The sequence below is a fragment of the Dromaius novaehollandiae genome, chromosome 8, assembly GCF_036370855.1.
Source record: "Dromaius novaehollandiae isolate bDroNov1 chromosome 8, bDroNov1.hap1, whole genome shotgun sequence".
NCBI lineage: Eukaryota > Metazoa > Chordata > Aves > Casuariiformes > Dromaiidae > Dromaius > Dromaius novaehollandiae.
The window spans coordinates 10,052,630-10,080,397 of NC_088105.1; the positions used below are offsets into that span (position 1 = coordinate 10,052,630).

Genomic DNA, 27,768 nt, shown 5'->3' on the forward strand with positions numbered 1-27,768 from the left:
GTCGGGACTATCTGAGTGGAAACACCACATCTCAGCCCAGCAGGATCTTTCTGTCCCTCCTTCAGCCTGCCAGAACGTCTCCTTCAGCTAGCGGCTGACCGAAGAAGGTATTTGGCATCTTTGACGGTGTGGTTCCTGTGACTGATTAGCACTGAGAACAGCCAGAGAAAGTTCTCTTGGAAACCTGAGCTAGATGAAGCATAGTAACCTATATGAAGACTCAGAGATTGAAGGAAAAAAAACAGCAGGAAATTCCTTATAGGACTTGAACTGTTGGCCATATTAGCAGTTGGAACAGGGACAAGAACAAGATTTCAAATGTGAGCTTTCTAGGTAAAACCACAAGGACTATGGGTCCTTACTGTTGCACGACTTGTGGATATTCATATTCTTTTTTCATGATACCATTTTGTGGAAATCTTGTAAAGCTTTATAGCTTCACAAAACAAAGGCTACAAAAGCTGTCAATGACACAAACTACCTCTTTCTTTTTGGTAACATTAGAATAGGAAGCCGGAAGTTGCCAGATATTTTTCTGTCTCTCTCTCTTTTCTTTTTTTCTTTTCTTTTTTTTTTTTTTTTGGAGTTTTAATGGCCACATTCTGGCCCTGCTGAAGTCACGTAGCTGAGTTTACACTCAGTCAAGCACAGGTTTGGGCATGTATTTGAGGCCAGACTTGCCTCCAAAGCATGGTGTTTACAGCCTAGCCTGGACTGAGGAAAGCTTTGTTTGATCTCTTAACACTAGCACATTCGAGTACAGGCCTGGGCTGTCATTCCTGTGCTAGTCAAGAGTAGGGTTGGGCACATTGCTGCACAGACCACAACAGATATCCTAGCCCTGATTCTTTGTCAGCATGTATAGATGTTTTGCATTTCCACTACAGCCAGGCTAGCAGCATAGAAAGAAGAGACGTGGGAACCAGCGCTCAGCAGGTGTAACCCTGCCCTGAGACCCTCTGGCATTGTAGGATAACACCAAACAGTTCTAAAGCTGTCTGGCTGTAAAAGGTTTTCTCAGGTGTCAGGAGAGCTCTAGAAAGGGTACAGCTGTGCAGTCAGCTGGGAATTACCCTCATTTCTCCTCCAATATAGGAAAGAGCAGGCAGGGAAGGGGGCATGGCCATAGCACAGCTGCATTCTGCAGATCCCTTGGTGCTACTGCAGCTAAAACAACTTCAATTTGCTCCTTGGGTCCAAGTTGCTGTCTGGTATCTAGGGAATCAAATAACTTCAGACAGGCCTACCTTCCCTTTCTGGGTGTAGGTTGGGCACCATGGCATGTCCAGCATGATGAGCCTGGTGTGCTAGAGAAGCACACTAAGCTGCTGCTGGACTTTGTGATGCTCTGTTTTTGCTTAGCAGCAAGGCACAGTGATGCCTAAGTATTTTGAGGAGGAAAATTATTTCTCAGTGCCTAGCCTGCTCCCACGAATACAGTAGAGAGGGAGACGGAAGGGACAGGCTGCCCAAAGAAATGCAGTTGCTAGGTCAAATTTTAGACATACCAATTCAGATGGCCCCTTTAACTAACAAGCTCAGAAACTATCAACTTTTATGGAATTGGATAACTTACTGAGTCAGCATAGTGATGAATGATCTGTGAGACAGTTTCACTGTTTAGAGTCCAAGTATTTTCTGCATTTATTTTCAGGCAAGCAATTACACATTTTCATAGGCAATTCTGCAGCCTTTATTTGAGTGTTCCAAATACTTCCCTTATGTGCACCACCCCATCCCTCATCGAGAATAAAGCTGATTAAGAATAACACGCTGGTGATTACTTACAGAGTGTGAAGTGCAGGGGGAGGGAGGATGTCTGTGTGCGTGTTCATGTATGTCTTCCACTAGTGCCACAATACATACCATACAAGTGCCATTTATATGCATATACTTATGATGTATTGTGAAAGAGATGCAATGATTAGCATGAGTTTGTGCCTAAAAATAGATATGTTCCAATAAAAATCAAGGAAATAACTGAAGTATCAAATGTGACAGACTCCAAAGATTAAAAAAATGCTCTACTATATTTAATGCATTTTCTAGACAAAGCTAAGCTTAAGAATCACACTTACTGTAATAATTACCTGCACCTTTACAGATGCTTTCAATGTGCTCTGGGATACGAAGGCCTCAGGAAAGTGATGCAGAAGGTAGAGTTTACAGAGCTGCTAATGTGCCAAATACATCAAATGCTGTAAGGTATGCAGTTCTGACAGTGTTTGGGTTCTTACTGAAACCTTCCTGAGGCAAATGAAGGGTCATGCTGGTAAAAATAGCATTACAGCAAGATTCTTCTTTGTTTAAAAATCAAAATTTGTATATAATCTGGCTTTATTTTTTGATCACAAGATATTTCTGTAGTCTTTCTATTTCTAACAGAATTAGGGTATTGATTCACAGAGTTATATTCACAAGGGTCATGTTAGCATTTTTTTAACTATTACCGTATCCTCAGCTGAGACATAACTACCTAAGTGCACACACCGGCCTTGTTACAACCTTAAATAGAATGGATTAGATTAAACCACCTTCACTGACTAATTTGTTTTACCTTGCTGTCTGATTAACACAAAAGTTGTAATTATCAATAATACAATTTTTCCATGGAAAACTGATTTGTTTACATGACATTCAGTAGAGTAATTGTATTTAAGAGAGCTTACTAAGGAAATATATAAGAATTTATGCATATATTTGGGTAACTAATGGCAGAGAGGACCCCTTCCAATTAAGATTCCTTAGATTTTGGCTTCCTAAAAAATTATCTAGCTTTCCATGTCCCACTGCAGTATATATATCGCATGTTAGCTACAGTGGAGGAACTTACTTCGGGCAGTCTTCCACTTTGACTGCACAGGGTTTATTCACTTGGTCAGAAATAGTTTATTCCCCTGATCACTACTGCTACTATCCCAGACACACAGACTAGCAGAAGTATGAATAAGGCTCACTGAGAAAGATTTCATGTATTCTTTTGGAGGAGCCTTAGTTTGCCAGGGATGTAAAATTATTGATCGGGTCTAAGGCTCCTGTGCAGAACTTTGTGGGGATTCACTTAACCAGTTTGCCCCTTTTGTTCAGTTGTCTCGTATGCACGTGGAACGTGATGTTGTCTCTGCTGTGCCGTAACAGCGTAGTAAACATTACCACTGCATTTGTGATTGAGGTGAACAGTAGGGAGATTTCAGGGATTGCTAGGCTCTTCTGCTCTAAACAGATGCACCCCCTGTGAGGCAGGACTACTCCACTTCCATGGTAATTTATCACTTTTAACCCTATGCGATGCTTTTTTCATCTCATTTAGTTGGAGATTCTGTTTTCCGTTTTTTGAATGTAGTAAAGCCCCTTGGTACACTGACTTCCTGCATTAAGACTTGCATTTTCAAAAGATTCTGTATTTTTGTCTGCTCCCCATACAGTTGTACAGGAATATGCAGCCAATTCAAAATGTGCATGCACTGAGACAATGCCAAGTTATATAAGAACATAGAATCCACAGGTTTAGAATATATTTCTCAACTGTTACATCTAGTGAAAGAGGCAGTAGAGGGAAACCCTTTATTTTACTTAAATGCTTCTTGTTTAAGTCATCTCTTCAATATCAAATTAAAGCCTGTGGTTCAGAACTCTTGACTGAAGTAGAAAAGCATTTGCTGTTGGTCACAGTCACAAACCTTACTTAGTGCTTTGTGTTCCCAGAATACAAGTATTTAACACAGCTGTGTTGAAGACAGCAGTGAGTTTTACAAAGGACTGGAAAAATCAGCATTCTTGTGACCTCTGAGATCTGGCTGTTGTTTAGTAAGTTCAGTTCAAGGTTTTTCTATTTGTTCTTAAAGGTTTTTAATAATATAGGATTGTGATTCTCAGTTTTGTTCTTCCCATTTCCCTGTATCACAACAGAAGTTTTGGAAGACAGAATGGACTTTGAGGGGGAAGTCATGACCTGCAGGATGGCGGTCAACAGCACACAACTGTCATTTGAGGCTCCAAATCCTCTATGTGAATTGCTCTAACTGATGGGGGCTAGAACCTCAGGTTTCCTACATAGGAGCTCTTGACTCTGAACATTATTCAGCTCGTTTAATCACTAAATCACATTTTACTGAGCTGCTTTGTCTGGGTAAAGCAAAAGGCTTTTATTTATGTGTTTGGGTTTTTTTCCTAGCTTAAAGTTTACAGCTTTTTTTCACAGGGCATTGCTAACTGGTTTTGGGAAATAATATATCAAAATACCTGCTGACATTTCAAGGAGCCTGATGTTCATGCTACACCGATGCTGCGTTTCTACTTGCCATAAAATCCTGTGTAAATACATTGTGACTTCTGTAGCATAGTAAATCTGGTATCTAGATAAACCATAATACTGCTTTTCCTATTGGTGTCATTAGGCGAGCTCACTGGGCCAGATAACACAGAGGGCCAGCTTAGTATCTCCCAAGTGAGGGACCTGCTGTAACGTCGTGTTAGCAAGTGAGACAGCATCAAGGCGAGCATTAGACAACGAGACGTGACAGTGTGTGTCATGCCAGGATATCCCTACGCAGTGTGAGTGAGTTGCTAGGCAGTGAGCTGACAGCCCACTATTGCAAGCGCCTGACAAATGGTAAGTTTCTCGACATGCTTCTCAGGATGTTAAAAAAGCGTCAGTGTAAATAGGCAGGGCTAGAGTTTTTTAAAAAGTTAGTCTCCCAAATCTGGTTCAATTTCAGTGAATTGTTTTCCTAACTCCCCTCGCTCTTTAGTAAATTCCAGTGTTGAGTCTTCCTCTGACCAAACAGAATAGACAGAGGAGCAAAAATAATAATAAAAAATCCTGTGGAAAATACCTTGAGATTGTTAACAGAGAGGAGAGGTGATTATAAGCTGTCTCCCAATTCTGAGATGCTCTGAAAAATCTTTTTTTGTAAATTCAGGATATTTGAGAGCTCTGCAGATGTTGCAAGGAGTGGGAAGAGAAGCGGTGCTACTGTTTTCCATGATTCTTTTGCACTTTTTAATTGCCAGCTGTAATCTGCATAGCAGACAGTGCTGCTCAGTGAAGCATTTCTTCCACGGCTATAGTTTCTCCCCTCTGCATGAACCTGTGTGGGAGCATGGATTAGTGCAGAGCCATATGGGAGACAGCTAATGGCAAAACAGCTTCTTAGTGAGCACTGCTGCAAGAGTGGTAAGGAGGCAGAAAAGGGAGCAGGAAATGATGGAGGAGGGGAGAGGACTCCAGTGACACTTAATAGAAGTGATGCAGAATTCCCCAGAGAACCCCAGGGTCTGGGGATATGGAGGCTATGACCCTTCCAATGTCTTGCAGACCCCTAGTGGAGAGGCAATTTAAGTAATTCATCAATGCGAACTCCAGGATATTTTTCCTACCTCATGGGATTTTCCACTAGACAAGAAAGATATGCGTTACTTAGTGGGAAACTGAAAAGAAGGTTGTCTGTTTGATATTTCCTATATAAATCAGCAGGCTGGACCATAACTTTATGTTCATAATATGTAAAACTGGGGGATTATCCACTCTTCAGATACCATCTCTCCTCCTTGGGTACCTGGAAACTACTGAAATGAAAGGTAGGGGAGGGGTAAGCAGTAGGGGAGAGAGTGCGCTGTGTGGGAGGACTTATAATGTCCCTGGTGCCCTTTTCTAAGATCAAATCCTCTTCTAGCAAATGTCTAAGGCAATAGCAGACTTGATGGCCTAGCCTTCTAATGGTGGCCATCAGCGCTTCCGTAGTTGCTATTGTATTGGCATTCATGTTTCTGCCCTGAACTTACACAGCATGTAAAAACCCTGACACCCAAATCAACGCTTCCTTTTCATCATGGAAGGAAATCTCCGTGACAGAATTCTTCAGATCATCTCAGATCGAAAAGAAAGAGATGTCCCACCTAAATGTGGCATATCCTGAGGGATACAGAGTGGGAATCAAGGACAGCTTTCCCCTGGCAGGCAGCTTTTCCTGCCAGTGCCCTAGCTGCATAGTCTTTCTCTGAGATACTACATGGGAACTATGCAGAAGAGATAATACGGTCCTCTGCCAATTAATTTTTCCTGGCTTATTTCCACAGGCCTGAAGAACAGACAGTATGTGCAGATGTAGGAGGCAAGATCTGGCCCTGTGTATTTTCCTGAAATGCTAGCTCTTTTCTGCATAGCTGTTGGTAGTTCTCTCTGTTTATGTTTTTCCTAACAAAACCAAGTAGAAAGTTAATTTTTCTCCTAAGGGCTTTTCTTGCACTATTATGCATGTTCTGTTATTGTTCTGCAGTGTTGCCTGTATTATCACACTCTGGCGTTTTTATTCCCTTTTTCTTACGGGTCAGTAGACCAGCTAATAAGTCTAATTGCCCTCATTCTGTTCTGCTGCTTTCGACAGATAAGAGCTGTAAACTGGTAATATCTTGTCAGTATACTTCAAGCCTCCTGCCTTATAAGCATCCATCCAACCTGCTGCCTTTCCTCATGGCTCATTGTGCAGTGATTAGTTTTAAATATGTGTCTCCAGTTATCTAACAGAACAGAAAGAAACCAACAGAAGAAACAGATTAATTTGAAATGGAAGAATCTTGAAAGATGTTTCCCACCTGCATGAATCCAACTATAAGCACTTAGCTCAAATGAGATTAGAAGATACAAGGGAGAAACAGATCTTTTTCTTTCTTAAATGCATTTGAGAATAATCTAAGAAAGAATGAGTGTATGAAAGCATTTCTGAGGTGAAAGGACATATACTGTAAGGTTCATTTTCCAAATACACATTGGCTTAAAGCTCACATATGCACATGCTTGCTCTCTCTTACATATGCTGCCTCAAAACAGAATTGGTAGAGTACGACTTTTAAAAAGTGTATCATAAATAATTGGTAATTAAAAACAAAGAATAGAACCAAGCACTGTTAGTCTAGAGGATCTCCTCCATCTCCAACAGTTGCCTACATTTAATGCTTCAGCAGAAGGCATAACGTACCTGAAACCTATGCAAAATATATAAAGGAGAGAAATGACTCCAGTAAGTGATCAGCCTGTGAAGCATCACCAACACTGTTTGCAGTTGTTCTCCATGTCAGCATGTCGTTGTTATTCATGTACATATCTAATCCTTTAAAAAAATCTTCTAAGCCATTTGTTTCATTTGCTGAACTGTTTGCTCTAAAGCACAGAGTTTCAGAAACAAAGTGGTATACTAAATTAAAATGCGTCTGCAGGGAGGAGGGTGTTAATGCAAACTTTCACCGTCTCTTCATTTCAAAGGTTTCTCTTTCTCATGCGTTTCATTCCTAGGTCCAGCTCTGCCTCCCTGCCTGTACGGAAGTTTTTTTAGGACTCATACTGCCTGACCTCTCTCTCCCCAAGGGGTAAGACAGAAGTCTCTACCCAGCTGCTGCTCTGAGTCTGAATCAGGTTGGGAGGCTGCCACAGAAGCAGAGATTGGGCTGGGAGCTGTGCTCACATGCTAGCGGGCAGAGAGCAGAGCAAAGCTGGAGCTGGGAGAACATGGGCCTGACTCAGGGGATTGTGGCAGTGTGAGAGGCTGGGGAGTAAATTCTGCCTGAAGCCTAGGCACCCCCTCTTCTCACAACTAGCCCACTGTGCTGCTAGGGGAGGTCTGTAATACCATATGCTATTGAAAACATTGCGCTCTTTTGGATCTTTGGAGTAGAAACTGTCATTTTCTCTATGTTCATATACCCTCTAGTGTACTGGCTGACTGATTTCACTGGATGATGATGACAATGCAGATAGGAAATTTCTCTCTAATTCTCATCCGTAGATGAAAGCAGTTAAATCTACTAGATTTAGTTTTACTTGTTTTAGTGTCTTCCCTTATGGCCTTGTTCCTGTTGTTCTTTTAGGTTCCTTTGCCTGATCCTCTTTTATTTTTTATATGTTTTTAAAACCAGAAGCCAAAATGCAAAACAGCATTTTAGCTGAGGATATATTGTTGAAAATACTGTGGTATTCGCTGTGTTTTCCATATACTTTGTTTAATTACATAGTGCTGGTATCCTATTCCATTTTTATTGGAATGTACCCATATTTGAGGTCCATTACTTGCTTGATTTTAAATCCATCTTCTGAAATCCAAAGGAAAAAAAATCTCCATTTCATCATGTTTCTTCCATCTCCATAAAACTCATCTGAGCTGCTGTTGATTTAGATAGGGGTTCAGCAAATTCACTTTGCTTGGCTACTATGTAAAAGTCATGATTGTCCTGGTACAAGCAACTGTAGTGGTTTATATACAGGAGAAGGCATCTCTCATTGCTTCCTCGTCATCATCCTGAGTCTGACTTTGTACCAACACGCTCACCAAAATAGTATCCCTGTCTCATGCTCTTGTGCTGTCCTCTACCACCTCTTTTGTCCTCAATATCATGCCTTATCTACCTCCTGCAGCCACCCAGAACAGTCCCAAACCTCATCCCTTGACCTAGCTGTTTCTAGCCCCATTGGCTAATGGGGGTATAACTGTGAGCTTTCTCTGAACGCTATCGCTGAATTCATGTTCACGAATCTCTAATCATATGTGTATGACTACTTGGGAATGCCAAGTACAAGCACATTCAAATCCGGCAGCCTTCTCCCTGAAAGGGAGATTTGGACATTATCGTGTATATTTTTTTCTTTGAAAAAAAGACAGTAAATCTGCAAGTCCTGTCTTTGCCTGTAGTTATTTTTATTTGTAGGTATTTTCTAAAATTTCAGAATTTTCTAAGTTTGTCTTACTTCCAGTTTAAACAGGTTTTGACTCAGGCTGAGGGAAGAGTAATGAATAGTGGCTCTTAAGGAATGCCAGCTAATAAAAAATGATGCAGCATGGGCAATGTGAGCTATCAGAAACGCATCAAACTTTCTCCTGTTCTCTGCATTCCCTTTCTGCATAATGTTATGTCATGTTCAAAGCATCAGTCCTTAGCTCAGGTTACTCAGTGATCTAAGTCCAGTATTTCTAAATAAGAGTCTCAGTTCTGGAAACAAAAATAACCCAGCTCATTAGACACAATAGAGCTTTCTGCTATATAGGTGAAAATCATCTATGCAAGAGACAGAGAAGGCCAAGGTGAGACCTTGGAAATGATTCCTGTAAGAATTCAAGACCACTGTGAAACTCACTAATTTCTCAACCAAGTTCAAAATGTACTTCAATTTTATCTTCTGTAGTGAAAACTAAAAATATCTGCAGATACGTCTAAAAGACAAAGTGTAACAAAACAATCTAGCTTATTCGCACTTCTCTTTCAGGGAGAGAACAAGAGAATAAATCTGTCAAATTTTAGTTGCAGTTCTTAATGTGCTGAGAAGTGTTCAGATAGCACGGTGATGAAAGCAACATAATAATCTGTCATATAGAATAAAATACTCAAATTCTACATTACATTACAATAATCTTTAATAAAGTATTTCTTCATACAACTCTCAAAGATTAATTTGTAACAGATATGTAATTTTTTGAGGTGTAATATTCCTTTGAGTCTCAGGCATGTGATGTTGCTGATAGTGTGTGGCATGTAGCAGCAGCCAGGGAGGACACCACACAATGACAAACTTTTAGGTTTTAACAGTGTTAAATATTTACTTCTAATGCTTTTATTTTTATAGAACTAATCGGTACTTACTTGTAGAAAGTATTAACCAGAAATTTCATCCTAACAATCAGAAGCTGTTTTATAAAATAGCTTCAAGGATGGGGTTCCTCGTCCTTACGATACATGGCTTCTCTTCAGAAAGATCAAACAAAGTTCTACGGAAATAGAGGTTTCATTCTCTGACATTTTTAGCGTGTATCTAGTCAGATTTTTAAGACTCAGATTTCACTCTTTAAATGATAACTTCCCAAGCACGTCAGTGGGAAAGGATCAAATGCAAATGACAATTAGTTTATAGATGTCTGTTTTGGCCCCAGAATGAATCAGATCCCAGTAAAAGTTTAGGTGACCACTGACCGAAATAGGCCCATTGTATTTGTGGAATTTGCTTGCTGCGTGTACTTTGAAGCCTTTCCAGGGTATACAGGAAAAATCTCTTCTATTTCAGAAGTTCAACAGCTGTCTGCAGCTGAGACACATTTATAAACACTAGACGTTCCACTACAACTGCTCCATGTCAGATGATTCTTCTCATGAAACAGGCCTTGTTTTCATACAGAGTGACTTCTTATTTACTTAAAAAATGTTTATTGCTTTTTCTTTTCTTGTTTAATAGAAGGTATTCTGATGAATGCTGAAGCGATTTTCAGTAGGCATATTATAGGGCTGTGAAAGTGGCACAATGATCTTTTCTGTTTAAAGTGAAATTTTCGCAAGTCTCTAGATTCCCCATAATATTTATATTGATGTGAAAATCATTTCATGGCTTAAGATAAAATTTGGGTCTAGAAAGCTGGGTTAATTTCGTATATGGTTTTCTCAGATAGTTCTAGTAGAGGATGTTGATACCTTCTGTTACACACATGTTCTTCTAAAGGTTATGTTGTCTTTTCTTTTTTCTTTTGACACAAACAATCTTGAGTGGTATTTGCTGTGAGTCCTATCATTCAGCATTTCCTAGATATCCTGTCTCTAAAATGGAACTCTTTCATCCTGATAATGCTCGAGATATACAGGAAAGTAGGGAGTACCCGAGACTTTATGTCTATCTCTTTTGTTCATCTGCAAATGAGTATCTGAAAGCATGTTATCATCTGGCTTCCTAACTGTCATATAAGCGTGTATGGTGCATAACATCGGAGTACCTATGCCATCTAACTCTAGCTCCTGACAAGCAGCTTTATATGCAGGAGCATGATATCAAAGAGATTATCCTGCTCTATAGGTCTTATCTGCTAGTATATAGACTACAAAAGATGATGTCTTGCTCCTCTGCTTATCTCAGTAATACCTACAAGAACTGCTGAATAAATGATTCTGAAAACACTGGCTATAAAACAATCTATTTTATCTATTTGTGTCCAGTAATTTAAATGATGGTATTTATTAAATTTAAATCTGAACAAGCAGACCATCTGCATCCTACATAGCAAAGCTCTTCAGTAATGGATGGCAAGGCCTTCCAGTGGAGTTGCACCTATTTATACCAGCAAACATAATATTCTAATATTTTCAGACAAGGATTATTAGCTGTGGATATAAAAGACGTTGTAGATTTGCTTTGTTCTGCAGTATTCCTGAAAGACACTGCATAGTTTCACACATCCTTGTAAGCAGTAACAATTATAATTGCAGGTGACAGTAGATGTAGTAAGTCAGCCAAAAGACCAAAGGCAAAGAAGCATGGGTATTGAGTCCAGTTACCTCCTATGGAGCTCTGGGGAATCATGATGAGGTGAAATCCTTGATTTCTTCTATGCAGGAGGAAGAAACAATCTAAAAAAGAAATGATTTTGAGGAAACTTACTGAGAAGGAACAAGAGAAATTCTCTAGTATGTTTCTTTTTATGACAGTATTATCATTGCATTGTGCCTCTACCATAAGTAAAAAAATGCTCAGCACATCTCTCATACCTTCCAAGGATTTCAGTGCTCTTAATAAGCACTAAGAGATGGAGCATTACTGACCATTGTGTGGCTGCAGTGAATGATGGATCCAGAATAAGGAGCTTTGCTGATGTATGTGGCCCACATAAGGACCAGGCAGGCTGCAGTCCCACCCCAGAAAGCAGGATCTACCGAATTCTCTGCTTTGGTTCTCCTCATACAGAAAAGTGAGCACTATGGCTCTGTCCTTCCCCTTTCCCCATGTCCTGAACATGAAGAGATAAGTACACACCACATCTCAAAGGAGTATTAGTGCCTAAACTTCCCATGGTGCAACTCAAGAAGTCTAGGAAGTTCCCCTCTTTTTAAGGCAGAATGCTTCTTGATTTACTAGTATAAAGTTACCTCTTAATGCCAATTTGGCTGATTAACGAAATGATATTAACTTAATTAGCTCCTAATTTATTGCATTCTATAATGAAACTGCATGGAATCTGTGGGTGCAATACACTCTATTGTATGGTCAAATGTAAACATTACCTGGAAACTTCAGTGGAGTATCTCACTAATGACATTTCATATCACAGATACAATGGAGATCCAAGAGGAGTGTGGTTTTGTTTTTTAACTTTTTCGGTTATTAAACATTTTGGCCAAAAATTGAAAGAGGAGACTCTTTTTCTTCTCCAAATAGCTGTTTAATCACTGCTTGAGGTTGAAAAAAGTGTGTTGGAGCAGATGGCAAGAACACAGGATTTAAGCAGGGGACAGATGTATCCATATTAGGGAGCTTGGAAGATAAATCTCTTGAAGTCTTGTGGCAGACATGATCATTAGACTGTTTACATAGATGAAATATTACCAGTTACAATTAGCAGTTGCTGTTGTCCATATTTGGGATCTTTCCTCTTCAGACGGTCATTAAAACCTGCTGTAAATCATTATGTTTGTCCTACTTCCATACTGTGTATAAATCATTTAGGGATCCTAGTATCTCCGTTCTTTATGGAAAATATGTGTAGATAGATATTTATATAACATAAAAAATTGTGCGGGGATTTGCGTTCTATTAAGCAGTCTGCTAGTACTGTCTCTAATGATATACTGTCTCCTGTGATATACATGGGTACTGGGAGAACAGAAAAAGAGTATCTGTATTCAGCTTCTGTGCTGCCAATCAGTTTTTTGCTTCTAGCTCCCTCCCTGATACTATCAGCATCGTCCCATTGCAAATGGTTCCTCTTGGGATCCTAACATAAAGCAAGTCACCAACCTTCATACCTCTGTGGCTCTGGAGCATAGGAAGGCAATATAGTAAAGAACTGTATGCTCTTCCTGTTGAAAAATCCGTGAGTTGCATGACAGACAGTGAGGAAATAATGTTATCTGTGTGCTGCTTCCTCCACTACGAAGACATGTGGAAAAGACTTTGTTGATCCTGGGAAAACAATGCTTTGGAGATGTGAAGAGGAAGTGTGTGTGTGTGTGTGTGTGTGTGTAGAGTATATGTATTTGGGTGAAATTAAAAGCTGCTGCTTTAATGCACTCTTAAAAAACTTAAAAATTTAAGAAAAAAAACAGAACTAGCTCAGACAGGCATTCCTAAGGAGCTGTTCTATTATTAATCACATTACTTTTAGGAGCGAATATTAGCACCTCAGTTGAACACATCGAATTAGAAGAGCTGTGAAGTATACTTCCACTCTTTGGTACAGCATCCTTTGTAATGCTTTCTTCCTCTAACTGTAAACTCTGAAAACAGAGGGTGTCTAGTGTGTATTTGTACCAGATTCCTAGAGTACTGACAGTTTTATCCATTAGAATATTTTTTATGATTAGTTCCAAGTTTAACTGAACTGACTGAAAATTGCCTTTTATTATGATTGAAGCAGGAAGTTCATCCTCCTTAATAAAGGGTGGAAGACAGTATGTCTCTCATATGTATCAAGCACAAACATCCTCCAAAAGGAAAGAGGAAGATGGTAATAGATATAGTAATGTTACATTTATCCGGTTCTGACTCCTGTTTTATCTATAACACAGTCAAGGACATGAGAGAGAAACACAGACCAAAAAAGTAGGACCATGTAGGAATAATTGCAGGAACTACCTAACTCACTAGAACATAGATACTAATATGTACAATATAAAGCACTGCATTAGAAAGTCAGAGTTGTATAGGTAAGTGGTCCAAAATTAGAAAATAAAAAAATTAAGGTGGCATGGACACCAATTATGCTTTAGCACAGTGATACAGTTTTGAGTTATGATTACACAGTTGGAAACAACATATTATACAGTCTTTATTCTCATAAAGCAAAAAATAGTTTAGCAGTACTTTACATTTCTTTAGCATCTATCTTCCTGAAGTACTGTGTGAATTATGTGCATTATGATAGACTCATGGAATGACTTATTCAAAGAATAAAATAGAAAAGAATAGCACTTAGCATATGTAAGTAAAATATTTTCTACTATATTCTCATTCTTAGGGAACTATATAGTTTAGCAACTATCTTGTTGGGACATCTCACATAAAACTGATTTTAATTAATGACTTTTTATGATAATAACTGTTTCTAGGTTCAAGCAATGTTAGAAGAACTTTACTTAGTGCCAAGTAATTAGTAATTAATGAAGTGCTAACTAGGTGCCAAACTGTGAACTGTGCTCTCTCAAATCATTAGTTACTAAAACAAGATTAAGGATTATCTTTTCTGCAGTACTCAGGAAGCTTGGCTGAAAGGCAACTAAATTAATTTGATTTTATATTAACGTATAGTTTTAATACCAGAGCTTTGTACACAGCACGATATGATCTGTCATAATCAAATACTATTTCTTTTTCGCCTTTGAATTTTATAACAATTTGTACTGTGATCTATACAAGCAAAGCAGATCCTATTAAAGTAATTTATAATTTTTTTATTCTAAAATGCTTACACAATATTCTCTTAATGAAAGTATAATAAACAGTGAGTGTAATCTGCTGGCATTTTTATAGACTTAGATTTAAATTACAATAGTAAGTGCTTTGGTTGCCGTCTGAACAACATTTCATTCTATCTGCTGCTACAAACATACTCTGAAACATACACATTTTATGTTGCCTAATGGAAAAATGTTTTTAATCTATGAAATTAGAAATAAAATGATAAATTTCCATAATCTCAGTTGGTTGATAGATGTTGAAGATGTAAACTGTAAGTCTCAAAAAGAAATAATTATTTTCTATATAGATCGAGGAGGTTCTATTTACAATGAAACTATTTACACTTTTGCAGAGAGACAGAGCTGGGCAATCGGACATACAAACAATCATTGTCGATGTAATTTGAGACAAGTATGTCTGAAAACTAACTTCTGAGATTCTGTAATAAGTTACTACTCAGAAGAGTACCTATCTGTGGGAGGGATAGATAGGCAAATACGATTTCTAAATTTGTTCTCGTTAATGAATGTGGTGATGGCAAATGTGATGTCTCGTGGGGAGTAACATTTTGAAATAATTTGTGTAATGATATTTGTTCAGGTTTGGCCATCTGTACACATACTCTAACAGTCTGCCAGTCACAAATGACAGTGGTTTCCTGTTACTTTTGACAGGAGCTTTCTTCATTACAATCAACTATATTGCCACATATTTTCATCTTGTAATTTCCTCTCTTTTTGATGCTTCCTGTCATTTGAATGTTTAACAGCACAGCTGGAATTTTCTACTAATAATGAATTTTAAATTGAGCGTTTAATGTAATGTGGAAAACTGTACCTATAAAATAATAAGGAATGTCAGCCATGTGTATAGAATGGGCAACTGAATATTGGAAAATGCTGTCTTGGAAAAGATTTAGGAATCACAGGGGAAAAACAATTCAACGTGAGGCCCCAGTGTGAAACTATAGCATTTCAACACTTAATCGGAGCCGCGTATTTCAGTTTCACAGTCTAATTTATCTTGAATGACAAAAGATGTATTTTTTCTCTTATCGCTTCTCCTCCCCTCAAATTCTTTAAAATTCTTTTTGATACAAAATAATGTCATCCCAACATTGTCTCTACTTTTCTCCATTTCACATCTTGGCATGTTGTTAGCATGACTGTGTTTATATACTGAGTAGACATTTCTGCTGAACTACTGTCAAGGACGCCCATGTCTTTCTTAAACTACCTAAACTAACCGTTGTTATAGAACCCTCTACAATATATAACCAGACTTCTTTCCTTCCTATGTTTTATTGATGATTATTTATCAATATTGAATCTGTCACTGTACCGCCCTCCTAGTCAGGTCACTTTGAACATCTTCACAGTCTGCCCCACTAACGTGGCTAATGCTGTGCCATCTACCAATGTTGTCATGTCTCCTTCTGCTTTGTCCTTTTCTAGACTATTTGTATATGTCTTAACAATACATGTCCTAGCACAGAATCTTAAAACACCTTCCTTTTCACTGTCATTATGACTGACCATTTGTTCTCCCGTTTCATCTCAGTTTTTGGTCCACAGCATTACTTCTTCTTCACAACCCACCACATAGTTTTTTGGAAGCATTTCAGAAGAGACTTGTAAGATGTCTTTCAAAATTTGTGTCACCCAGCCCCCTCTATACGCTGCTTAAATTAATTAATTCTAAGAAATTTGTTTTGTGAAATAAATTAATCTCCTCCTGTTTCAGTGAAAGACAGTAACTCACAAAAAATTTACCTTTGCTTCCCTGTCCTGAGCTGTCTTTATTTCCTTTCTGCCTATAATCCTTTCTCAGTTCTGTGCTAAGTGTTGTGGTTCCAAGTGCGACGAAACCCTCTTTCCACTCAGACCTCCCCACTGACTTACCAGCTGAAAACTTCACAGAAAGGTGGCATCTCGCACTTCGTTTTCCTTGCGTTCATGCCAGTCCAAAATGAATGGACTCGATACCACGTCAGTATTATCTTGCCGGCCTGCTCATTTAACCTGGACTGCTCAGGTATCTCGGGTCCCGGTATCTATACTCCCCACAGCCTGCGGCTGTATCAGAAGCGCGGCAGTACACATAGCAGCCGGCTAGATACGGGATGGCAGCAATAGATTAGCTCATATATGAACAAATTACTGATTCCACCTCTCCAGGATGTGAAAGAAGCATCTTAATTCCAGGATAGGATATAAACAAGTCCACTCACAAGTTAATGAGATTAGGTATTGTTTGTAAAGCACTCTGAATACGTATAAATGTATAAATGCCAACTATTAATTATTATGATCACTCACTTGGGCTGGAGCCTCCTGGGGGGGGGGGGTAAATGGAAAAGTGGGCGATGCCAAGCCTTGTCTCCATGACAGCGCTGTTGCTACCTCTTCCGATTTCACAGCAATTCTTGCAAAATTTGGTGGTTTTCTGAAAGCTTTCCCTCCTGAAATGATGCAAACACCTTGAGGGCCCTGTTTTCCCTTTGTACGATAATCATGTCCTAACCATGGTGGGAGCACACAACAATCTGGAAAGTTCTTGCGCCGTATTCCCTTTAAAAGAATTTCTTAGTTTACTACTGCTTTGGGGGGCCAGTCTGCCTCCTTGTCCCAGCTGCCTTATCGAGCAGCAGAGAGGAGCCTCCCAGAGCGGTGTTAACGTTTCAGTGCCTCCCGTATCTCCTTGTTTTTGCCGGCGGGAGGGGTTTACGGCGAGGCGCCCGCGCCCAGCGGTGGGGACGGCTGTCAGCAAAGCGAAGGGAAGGGGGGGGACGGGGGGGTCAGCCGGCACCACGAGGGAGCAGCGCGACCGCGGCGCTGCCTCAGCGCGAGGGGCCCTGCGAGGGGGCAGAACCCCCGGGGCGCCGCGCGCCGAGGCGGCCGCGCCGTCCGTTGGCGCCGGGCTGGAGGGGGGAGGGGGGGGGAGGACAGCTGCCGGCAGACGCGCCTGACAGCCAGCCCGCCCCGCGCGCCCCCCCCGTCGCCACGGCAACCCGCGCGGGCGTGCAGCACGCCCCCTCGGCGGCCGTTGGGCGCTGTTGCGCAGAGGGGGGCGGGGGGGCGGCGCCGAGCACGCGGCGCCTGCGCGGTCCGCGGCAGCACGGGCGCTCCGCCACACGGGAGGAGGGAGGCCGAGGGGGCCTGGCGCGCATGCGCCGCCCCCGGTCGCTCCTTACACCTACCCCGCCCGCGCGTGTGTGTGTGCGCGCGCGCGCGTGGATGCGTGTGGCGGAGCTCGCGGCTGCCCCTCGCCACGGCCGCTGCGCGAGCGGAGCCCGGAGGCGCTGAGCGGCCGGGGCTGCGGCGGAGCCCTCTCAGCAGCCGCGGCGGTTTCCCCGCCCGCCCCCGCGCCTCCCTCGTCTCCCCGCTGCAGGTGAGCTCGGCCGGCGCGGGGCGGAGGGCGCCGCGGCGGGGCTTATTGTCCGGCTCCTCGGAGGAGGAGGAGAGAAAGGAGGCTTCGCCGCGGCTCGCACGCCGGGCCCTGCCGCGCTGCGGCCGGGGATTGGAGGCGCGCGGTCCCCTCCCAGATCCGGGGAGGGTCCCGGCCACCACCCTTCGCCCTGCCCGGGGCCGGCTCCTCGTGGAGCCGGCAGCCGCGGCGCCCGCCCGCCGCCTCCTCCCGGCTCCCCGCGCGGGCGCCGCCGGGGCGGGGGGCGGCCGTTGGTGGCGGGGGGGATCGGGAGCGAGGCTGGGCCGGGGCGCAGCTCGGCAGCGCCCCCTCTGCGGGAGGGGGGGGGCAGCGGCGCTCACCCACCTGCGTGAGGGGCCGGCGAGGCCTGGGCGGGGGGGAGCCGCCCCTCGCCGCCCCGATGCCCAGGGGAAGAGCCCGAGCCCCTCGCGGGGGTGGCCGCAGCCTGGGGGAGCGGGGCGGTGCCGGCCCCCGGTGCCGCGGAGGCCGAAGCGCAGGGCGAGCGGCGGTGGCGCGGTGTGGACGTGCCTGCGGCTGCGGGATGCCGATACCGAGGGATCCGCGCTCGGGGCGGGTGTTGGGGCGCCCTCGGGTCGAGCGGAGCCGAGTTACCGCGCGGTGGGGTGTAGGGTAGCAGGAGCCTTGGGCTGGGTCCCGGTGCGCACCCCGGGGTGGAGGGGAGGTGCTCGGGGTATCGAGCCGTCGCAGCGGCCCTTTCGTACCCAACAGGGTAAGTTTAGAGCAGCGAGGCCGGGAATGCCACTGCCCTGCAGTCGGCAGGGATCTGCTGTAGAGGTTAGACAAATAAATGCTGTTTATTCGACATCAAACCTGTTTGGCATATTTCTTTCCTGTCAGCAGATGCTTGAAAAGAAATTACAGCTATATCTCTTAAACTGAGATGAGTGATGATAAGTGATAGTCTTGAAGTGGCTTCCACCTGTGTGTTTAATAGTAGTTACTGCCTGGTGAATCTTTGAGGATATGTTTAGGTATCTGAAAGATCCCTATGCTAACAACAAGTGCCTTTGCACAGGTCTCTCTTTCTTTCCTGTCCCTATGTGGAACTAAGGGGTTTTGATAATACAGGTGGATGAAAGACATGGAGACTATTCTCCTTTTTAAAGTGGGACAGATGGGTGAGTGGTATAGGCAGATAACCAGGTAGTGCTTTGTAGACATACAGTGTTTGTTTATTTATTTTTTTAAGAATGGGAATTCTCATGGGAAGAAACGCAATTAAGTTTTTGTTTCTTATCACTGTCTCTGCTTGTAACTGACTCGATTTTACTAGTACTGTGGTGGTGGTGGTTTGTTTCTGAATGAAATGGACTTCCTCTTCTATTCACATCAAACAGGGGTTTGTAACCGCCTTTGATTTGTAGACCTTCTGGTTGTGCACATTTCTGCCTAATAAACTTCAACTCACCTCGATCTTTTTTTAAAAATCTTTATTAGGTCTTAGGCCTTCAGGAATAACATATGGACCGTGGGTTGAAAATGACTGACATCAATGATACTTTTATATTATCTTTGTGTTAATAGTATAATTTTTGACCCTCTCAACACAGCATCACATACTTACAGAACAACAAGGAATAGAGAACTATATTGTTCGCCAAGGTGATCTCTTGACAATATATACATGTTTTTTCATGTATTATTTTAAGGTTTAGAATCAATGATAATATGGTCATAGGGCTCTCATAGGCACCTCTACATGAGCTGCGCTGGCTTGGATCCTGGTTCTGTAAAGTGATGTGTTCCCCATGGGTGCAGAAAAACTTGTCTGAATGAACAGAATGGTGCCATCAAGTGCACAGTATAGCATAATATGGAAGTTGATATTGATCGTTATCTTCAATAGCAGTGCCTCTGCTTATGCTGAAAAATATTTTACCTCTCTGAGATAAATATTTACATTTTACTTGTATTTTTTTTTTAGGGGAATCCCTCGCAGAAGCAAAATTATTAATACTTCTGCAGCCTCTGGATTGAAATAGTGCCCTCTGGTGACATTTGTATTTAGAATTTGGAGTGTGTATGAAGAAGTATTCCTGCTATTCTGAGATTAAATATTCCTTCCAAAAAGAATCGAGGCTTATTCTGCACTAAAATGCTAAAGTATAGCATGTTTGAGATGGGGGGGAGAGCGCTTGCTTGGAAATACATGTGGAAGATGTGCAGCAGTTGCTTGGAACCTGTTGGCCTCCTTGTGAAATATTATACCTTCTAGTTTGTTTTGCCTAGATTTCTGGCAAGCTGTGTTTTATTCTTAAACTGATGGAAAAGTGTTCAAGAAGATATTCTGTTTACTGTCAATTCTTTTTCTCTGGAACTTGCCTTTGTACAGAATTTTTTGGGAGATGGTCTCCCTTGCACACTTATGTCATGGTAGACAGTGTAGACCAAAAAAACCACCTGCTGTTCTGATACTTTATTGGTCTTGATGCTGCTGAGTATGAGTGCATACGTATGAATGTAGAAGGCTAACTATTAAACTTCATTTACTTGTATTAACTTTTACTTTAAACTTGTCCATCTTTAATAAGTGTGTTTAGGACTTCGAAAAGCTACTGATCTTAGTGTGTTAATGTTCCACTTGGCGTATCTTCAATTATTAAAAGATTTGAATTGATAAGGACACACCTCTATCTTAAACACTTTCTTCTCCTGTTTCCTTGTCATTGAGATTAGGTTTTAATCTTTTTTTATATATATGTTTGCTTGGAACTATGAGTCACTTGGGGTCCTCCTTTGATTCAGTAATTGAAGATGAGTTGAAAACTCGCTTTAAGGCTGAGGGGTGTAAATGCTTGCCTTTTGTCCAACTGTAAGACAAAGGCATGGTATATTTCTGATTTGACTGTTTTATAGCCCTTCATTGGAAGGGCTGATGTTAGAGGACATACTTAAAAATGCATTTTCAAAATATTTGGAAAAACACATTAATGCCTTTATGTTTAGATACCTGGAACTGCTGCAGTAGAAATAATCTCATTAATCATGCGTATGTGCATGCATGTATTCTTTTATTGCATGAACAGAAGCTTGTAGACTTCATGTTTTGGTTTTTTCCTGTTATGAATTGATTCCCTCAGAAGACTGCTTAAGCAAGAGAGGCTCAGTGTTATGGTTGGGTGTTCCAAGCAGATGCTCTGTGTGCTTTGTTTGCTAGAACATGCAGATGTGTGACTGCAGCTCTTTTCTTCTGCAGAGGTCCTTAAAAGCCTTGTAGGGCTCCGGGGAAGTTGGCACTAGAATCCTGCTTGTGGGCAGGCTGGTGAAATCCAGTATTTTGCCAAGCAGAAAAAGGACGTCTAAAATGGGAGCTCTAGAAAAATTTTTGTGGGGTGTCGGATGGAGATACTGCAACTCTTGCTCCAGTGGCTGCCCAAGCATGGGGCGAAGCTGATGGCAGCAGCTTTGCGTAGCTAGAAGCAGCTATGAGGAGCAGAGAAGGTAGTGGAAAAGGTAAGGGTGGCCCTAAATCACAGAAGGGGAGCAGGTGTTAGGCAGCATGGTATATTCTGAACACAGGAGCTTCTTGCTGTAGCTCTCAAGTTAGCGTGGTGGAATTGATAGGCATTGAACCTGCTCGCTGGCTGAGCGCAGCTGACTAAGAGGAAGACTGTTTTCTCTCTGGCATACAGGTTTCAGTTTGTAGGAGACTTTGACTAGAAAAACTCAACCTGTTCATGGAAGCTTCTACTTTTAGTATAGCAAAATAAAATACAGGAGCCTCCACTGGGCCAGTGCGAAATATTTTTGAAATACAGTTTTCCTGAAATGCATAAAAGGTTAATGTTTAACTTTGGAGTCACTTTTCTGAGGTATGTCGTGTGCCAGTACAGTTATACCTGGTCTTTTCAAAATTCCTTACAGGCTTCCAGACAGATTGTAGACTCCTATATGGCATAAATGTTGCCTTCCTTGAACTCATGGAGCTTGCCTTGAGAATGCTCTCAGAAAACTTTCAATCTAATCTTTACTTTTTTTTTTTTTTTTTTTTTCCCCCCCCCCCCAAGGCTGTAATTTCTGTGCAGAGAGGTGATGGCCTCTGTACCGCTATGCGTTTCCGTAAGGACAAGGTTGCCCCTCCACATTGTCCTACGGCTTGAAGTACAAGGATGACTGCTTAGGTAGTACCGCAGGGCAGTAGTGCTTGAAGAAAAGTCTATGCTTTGCAAATTTTAGAAGCTTTGCCCTTATTTCTCTAGGACTGTATTTGGCTGTATTCTGGCTCTTTGTAGCTGTATCAAGTGCATCAAAAAGTTAAGGTTTCTTGCTGAAGCAAATCTCTGGATGTACTGCAGGGTATCTCTACTGAACATTGAACGGTTGAAGAGCTTCTTTGTCAGAATTTCAAGAAACACTCTGTCGGCTTGCTGTATGCATCATCTTTGTGGCTTTAAAACCTGCTTATTTCTCAGTTGTAAGGAGCAGCCTCCTTTGTTAAAGATTAGGCATGTAACATGGCAGTTGATGTGATGCCAGATTTGAGAGCAGTGCATCTGTTGCTGCTTGATGGTTAAATTGAAAGTCCTTATTTTTATTGGGTTTTTTGAAGGTGGATATTGCTTGCTGTCCTTTACAGTTGTGTTCATACTGGTGCAAACTCTAAGAATAGTTATTTGTTCTGTTCCTTTGAGGTGTATGACTTTTGGTCTATTCTCCACACCTAATTCAGAATTTTGCGTATGTACATAGATACATATCATAGACAATATAATCTTCAGATCCCAAGTGAACTGGGAAAGGCATGTGTCTGCTCTTTTTTTTTTTTTTTTTTTTTTTTTCTTCCCCTGGTCTACATGGGGAGACTAAGTGTCCCCCCCATATACTGCAGGTGTGACCACAACGGTTAATGTAGCTCAGTGCCTCATCAGCATGTAGTTCAGATTTGGACATGGATTAGAACAATCTGGCTGAGGTTCAATCCAGATAAAATATACATGATGATGTGGATGTAGTTATCAGCCTTACTAATTGAAGGAGTGCATTTGCCATTAGGTAAAAGTGTTGGTGCCCTCTGGTGATCTTAGTTGTTTTTTAGCAATCATAAGGAAACAGTAAAATCAGTTTTTTAAATCTTTGACTAGAAGATGAGACCTCCAGATCTGGCTAGTAGTCATTACTGCTCTTCCTCCCCTTGTTTTTAGATTATTATTAGCAGTTCTTAGTGCAAATAATGAGGCACAACTTGGGGAAAGTGTGGATAAATTAAGAAAGACAGAACAGCTTGCCAAGGGATAAACAGAAATGGGATAGAAGGAGACTGATTCCTAAGCTTGCTGTGGAGTCCTCTGCTGAAAAGTGGTAGACTTAACTTAGGAATTCTTAGGAGGTCTTGAATCTCTTTGCTTATACTGTCTGTCCATAGTTTCAGCCCTTGAACAACCTATCAGAGTGGGAGAAAAGAAATGTATAATGAGGGTTGCAGAGGAGAAGTGTGATATCTGCTGACCTTCACATTGAAACTGTGTCTTAAAACTATTTGGAGGCAATCTTGTGCAGCATGTTTTGCTTGCTTTGGAACCATATCACTAGGAGTCAGCAGCACTGGTATTTCGGATGTATATGTGTTATCTCTTTTTCTCCTAATGGAGCTGTGGTATTGGTTGCAATCAATTAAGGCTGAAGTGACCTAGGACTGGCTTAAGAATCAACTCTCTGACCGCTGTTATAGTAGTATGGCATTAAAAGCTGTTTGATTTGAACCTCCCTTATTATACATCCAGAGACAGCTTTGACACTATGGAATTTGTTCCTCTCATTGAGAGTGACTCAGATTGATCATGCTGGGGAAGAAGAATATTGATCTTTTAAAAAAAGTTGAGGGTGTAGTTCTTAGATAATAGTGGCTAGATGATTGGCAGACTTCCTGAATAAGTGATCTTAATGCATTTGGCAAATCAGATTGCTTTTGTCATGTAATTAAGGTGCCAAGGGCTTTGGATAATTTCTTAACTAAAGTATTATACTTTTATTCAGATTCAAAAAACATGGTATGATGTGGTAGAGTGGCTGCAGTTGGATGAATAAGTGAACAAACGGGACTAGTACAAAGCACACTTTCTGTGGTTACGTAATTTTCAGATTATAAAGCAATAATAATTTATGGACAGGCTGAAGAGTCTGTAAATGGGAGGCTGAAAGTCTCAAATTATTAAGGCTTTCTCTGTAAGCTTCATGTCTGAATTGGCTGTGATGAAGAGGCATGTAAGTACAGGTGGACTTCTTGTTAGGTTTGTGTAAAACTCAAATTTATGAACTTCTTAACAGCTCATGTTTCCAGTCCACTTATTTTGATGACAAGTTGTAACTTTATTCTTCTTATTGCTGTTAAGTTTTGTCCCCGCTTGCTTGATAAAGCTGTGGTCCTCCACATTTGTAACCAATTGAAATGGCTTGTAACAGAATTGTCACCCCACATTTTTCCGTAGCAGCTTATTTCTTGACTGCTCACTTAAACTGTCTGTTCTTGCAGAAATACCAGTAGGGTGAACTGGATCAGGGAACTTACCCAGCTCAGAAAGTAACCCCCCCCCCCCCCCATCTTATTTTTCAGTCTGATCGCTCCCCCACGCTGTTTGATTCTGCAGCCATACACAGTCTTGTGCTGGTGTCATGCAGAGTGGAATGGGAAAAAGCAATCAATGGCAGAGACTACTGGTAAATGCAAAATCAATGTTCTGGTAAACTGACTGCAATTAGACAGGGGTCAATTGTCCCTTTGGTTATAACTTAGCTTGTGGAATCATTGTTACTAGTAATGGAAAACAAGAGGGAATCTGTTTTGAATTCCTAGCTTGGGAAAAAAAAAAAAAGTAGTTCTCTCCAGCTGTCTGTGTTTATTAGTGAGCTCAAGCCCTATCAGATTTCACACAGAAACATTTGAGGCATTGTAGGATCCTTGTGACATTTTTGAAAATTGCTTTGGAGTAGGGCTTAACTTTACAACTTCAGTGTCTTTTACAGTAGCCTGGTGGAGTGAGCGGGGAATAATGTTGGTGTCACTCAAAACAGGATGTTAGAGCTATTTGTCTTACCAAACAAGAGTAATCCTTGAGCTTTTGAAGTATTTTGTGGATTACAACATCAACTACAATCAACTTGAGTATGTTCGGTATTAATGTGCTGATAGCATCTCATAGTTTCTTAAGCATACGTTTTGAATTTCAAAATGCATAAAAACTGTTCAAAGTGCTAAATAAAAAATAATAAAAAAGCCCAAAGATTTGGACTACTCTTCTCTATTAATGCATCACTGTTTTGTGCTGTCACTAATTAGTAACTCTGATATCATGAGGTGTTTTGATAAAGCATATGGTGAAATGGATGACTCATAATCATTGTATTTCCTCTTCCACTCTGTCACATAATTAACTTTCTGTGTAGTTAAAGTGAGTCCAGACCACTCTGCCATCAGTCTGTCTTTGATTACCAGTCAGTTTTACCATGTGTTGTCTTGGTAAGTATACCTTAGTGGCTGCTTCTCCTTTTGTATTTGCTATTTCATGTATATCCCAAGTATTTTTAGAATAGCCAGTTTGTTTGGGTGCTAGTTGTCCTGCTTGCCTGGTAGGTAACTTTGAATAACTGTGGTGGCCTTATTGATCAAAATTTTATGGAAATATAGATTGTGCCTTACAAAAAGGCCTGTTGATATAAGAACAGTAGGAATCTATTTGAGTTCAGTCCTTCCATACAGTTAAGGTGATCTTCAGGTACCTTCTCGAGATTATTGTGTGAAATTACTGAAGTGTTAGTAAAATTTTTAGTTAGCCACTAACCTTTTGTTTTTGAGGACTGTGAATGTACTGGCGAGGAGCCTGAAACCGAGATATTTGCTGGGGGAGGTCAAAAGCTGGGTCCTGCAGGTCTGCCTGAAGACAGGATGAAAATAAACATTGCTTGGGTATAAGGCTTTGGTTTTTTTAATAAGCTATTTCAGTGCATGGATGATGTCAGGCATGCATTTTCTAATGAAATTGTTTCCTGTTATGTGTGTATAATAATAGCAGATGTCCCTATGTAAAGGTAGAAATACTTTCACTGTTACTAGTTTAAGAAGTGCTTTGCTAACAATCTATTTTTCCTCTTTCTTTTTTCCCCCTAGTCATTTTCTCTATTAGTGATACTTAATATCTTATAATTTTTTTTTGTCTGGGCTTATTTTGAACAGTTACCTCTGCCACTTCTTGCAAGTAGAAACATCTTGCAAGTATTGATAGTATGTTTGGTCTACCCTTGGTTTGGAAAAGTCAGGCATAATCCACTAATAACAAAACTGGCTGGCTGAGCTTCAGAGCAAGATTTGAAACAAATTTTGCTAGATAACTCTTTTAAGGATTTTTTTAATACCCTTAGTGTTATGCCTTGCTGAAAGTGTTTTTCTCCTTACTAGTGGGCAGTAGGTTGCTTTCTGATCCAGTTTAATGTATGCCATTTCCAGTAATGGTAATAGATGACTTTCAGTGCAACTTTAAAAAAAAAAAAATGTGTTATGTTAGGTTTCAGAAATGAAGAGGAAACTTGGTCCTGGTCTTCATTAGAAACATGTATCAACTTTAAATTACAATTCTTTGATTATCATTTATACTGTGTGAAGCCCTTGTGTGAATCTAGCTATGCTGACAGAAAATTTTATTTGTGGAACTTGTTTAACTCTACTGCAGTATGTATTGAAGTGTTCAAGGTGTCCAGAATAATACAAAAGGAATTTGGAGAGGAAAATGGTGTTAACTGAATTGTAGTCAGCAGAGCAACCTAGAAAGCAAGGTGATACTCTATTCATTTGGGGTAGGTGCTGGATATGCAGTGTGTTAGAAAGTTGAAGCATCACTAAAGTGATGCTGAAGAAATGGAAAATTATCTTGGAGATGCAGCATTTCTTTACCTTTGAAGAATGGCAGCTATTCACAAGTAGATATTCTGCTTTAGGATCTGCTTGCAGATAGCATTTCCCCAATGTCTGTGTGTAGTGGCTTGCCCTTGTACTTAATTACCTTGCTGACATTTTGCTTTTTTAACGTGGTTAGGTCTGTGTGACTCTTGAGCTCAAACACTGCTCTATGCTGTGATGTGTTTAATACTTGAGAAAAGTCCGTCTTGACCCTTTCCTGAAGCTGTCGTAATGGTGGAAAGGTTTCTTCATTAGGTGCTAGATCATGTTTCAGAGTGAGAAACTTCTCTTAAAGGAAGTATTCATACAAATCAATATACAAGCTAGCATTCAGGGACTTCAGTCTCTTAAAATAAGAGGTCTCAAAGTTCTGTTACAGACCAGCAATCAGAACTGCAGTAGCTTTTGTTTCCTTTCCTTTTTGGTAAAGGATATTGTGTGACTGGGAGAGGGAAAAGGAGTATTTCTTACTACATGATCCCAATAACTTGTGTGTATGTACAATGTAAAGTTTAAAATACTTATGATCGCATTGCCCCGGGGTGCCTAGAGAAACTTGCCAAAAATGTTTTTTTGTCCTGTGAAATGGTGTATCTTCCTCCATGTAATTTGATTAGCTTATGGGAGAAAACTGAAATGCCTATGGGTGTGGGAACTACACTGTATACTTAGTGTATGTTTGGTATAAGTCCAAAGTGAAGGTGTGAGGTAGGTGTGAATTTTAATGAAGTTTAGACTTGCAGTAACAGTACTGAGTTTTGGATTTGCATGTTAATAGCTTGAGGCTGACACATTTGAGGAGATAGTTCATGGTCTCAATTTTATAACTTATTATTAGACAATAAAGGCATTAATTAAAGGTATATTGTTAAGGCCAAAAAGCATTTTTTGTAGCATTCATGTAAAGGATAGTTTGGGGAAAATAGTCATTGAATACAGGTTTTATACAGTAGCAATATGTTGTAGCAGTACAATAGTTTGGAGATGTCATATTTGTATAATGCTAGGCTAGATGGAC

The 27,768-nt window shown here is 40.9% G+C and overlaps 1 protein-coding gene and 1 long non-coding RNA gene across 7 annotated transcripts in view; one reads left to right on the forward strand and one right to left on the reverse strand.

Annotated features, from left to right (window-relative positions):
- LOC135329000 (uncharacterized) overlaps window positions 1–17,158 on the reverse strand; it is a 33,694-nt gene extending 16,536 nt beyond the window's left edge. The window contains exons 1-2 of the long non-coding RNA XR_010390121.1: window positions 16,735–17,158; window positions 11,302–11,373 (exon numbers count right to left, since the gene is read on the reverse strand). This is a non-coding gene — a long non-coding RNA (uncharacterized LOC135329000). The remainder of the gene's footprint in view (window positions 1–11,301; window positions 11,374–16,734) is intronic.
- The window catches only part of RALGPS2 (Ral GEF with PH domain and SH3 binding motif 2), a 186,807-nt gene that overhangs the window by 26,632 nt on the left and 132,407 nt on the right, over window positions 1–27,768 (forward strand). For 3 of the 6 annotated variants that reach the window (XM_064515622.1, XM_064515625.1, XM_064515624.1), the window contains exon 1: window positions 17,493–17,806. The exons of 2 other annotated variants lie outside the window; for them this stretch is intronic. The gene's annotated coding sequence lies outside the window, so the exon portion shown is untranslated. Of the gene's footprint in view, window positions 1–7,310; window positions 7,366–17,492; window positions 17,807–27,768 lie in introns of those variants that run through there. One more of the 6 variants, XM_026101042.2, reaches the window with a different exon arrangement.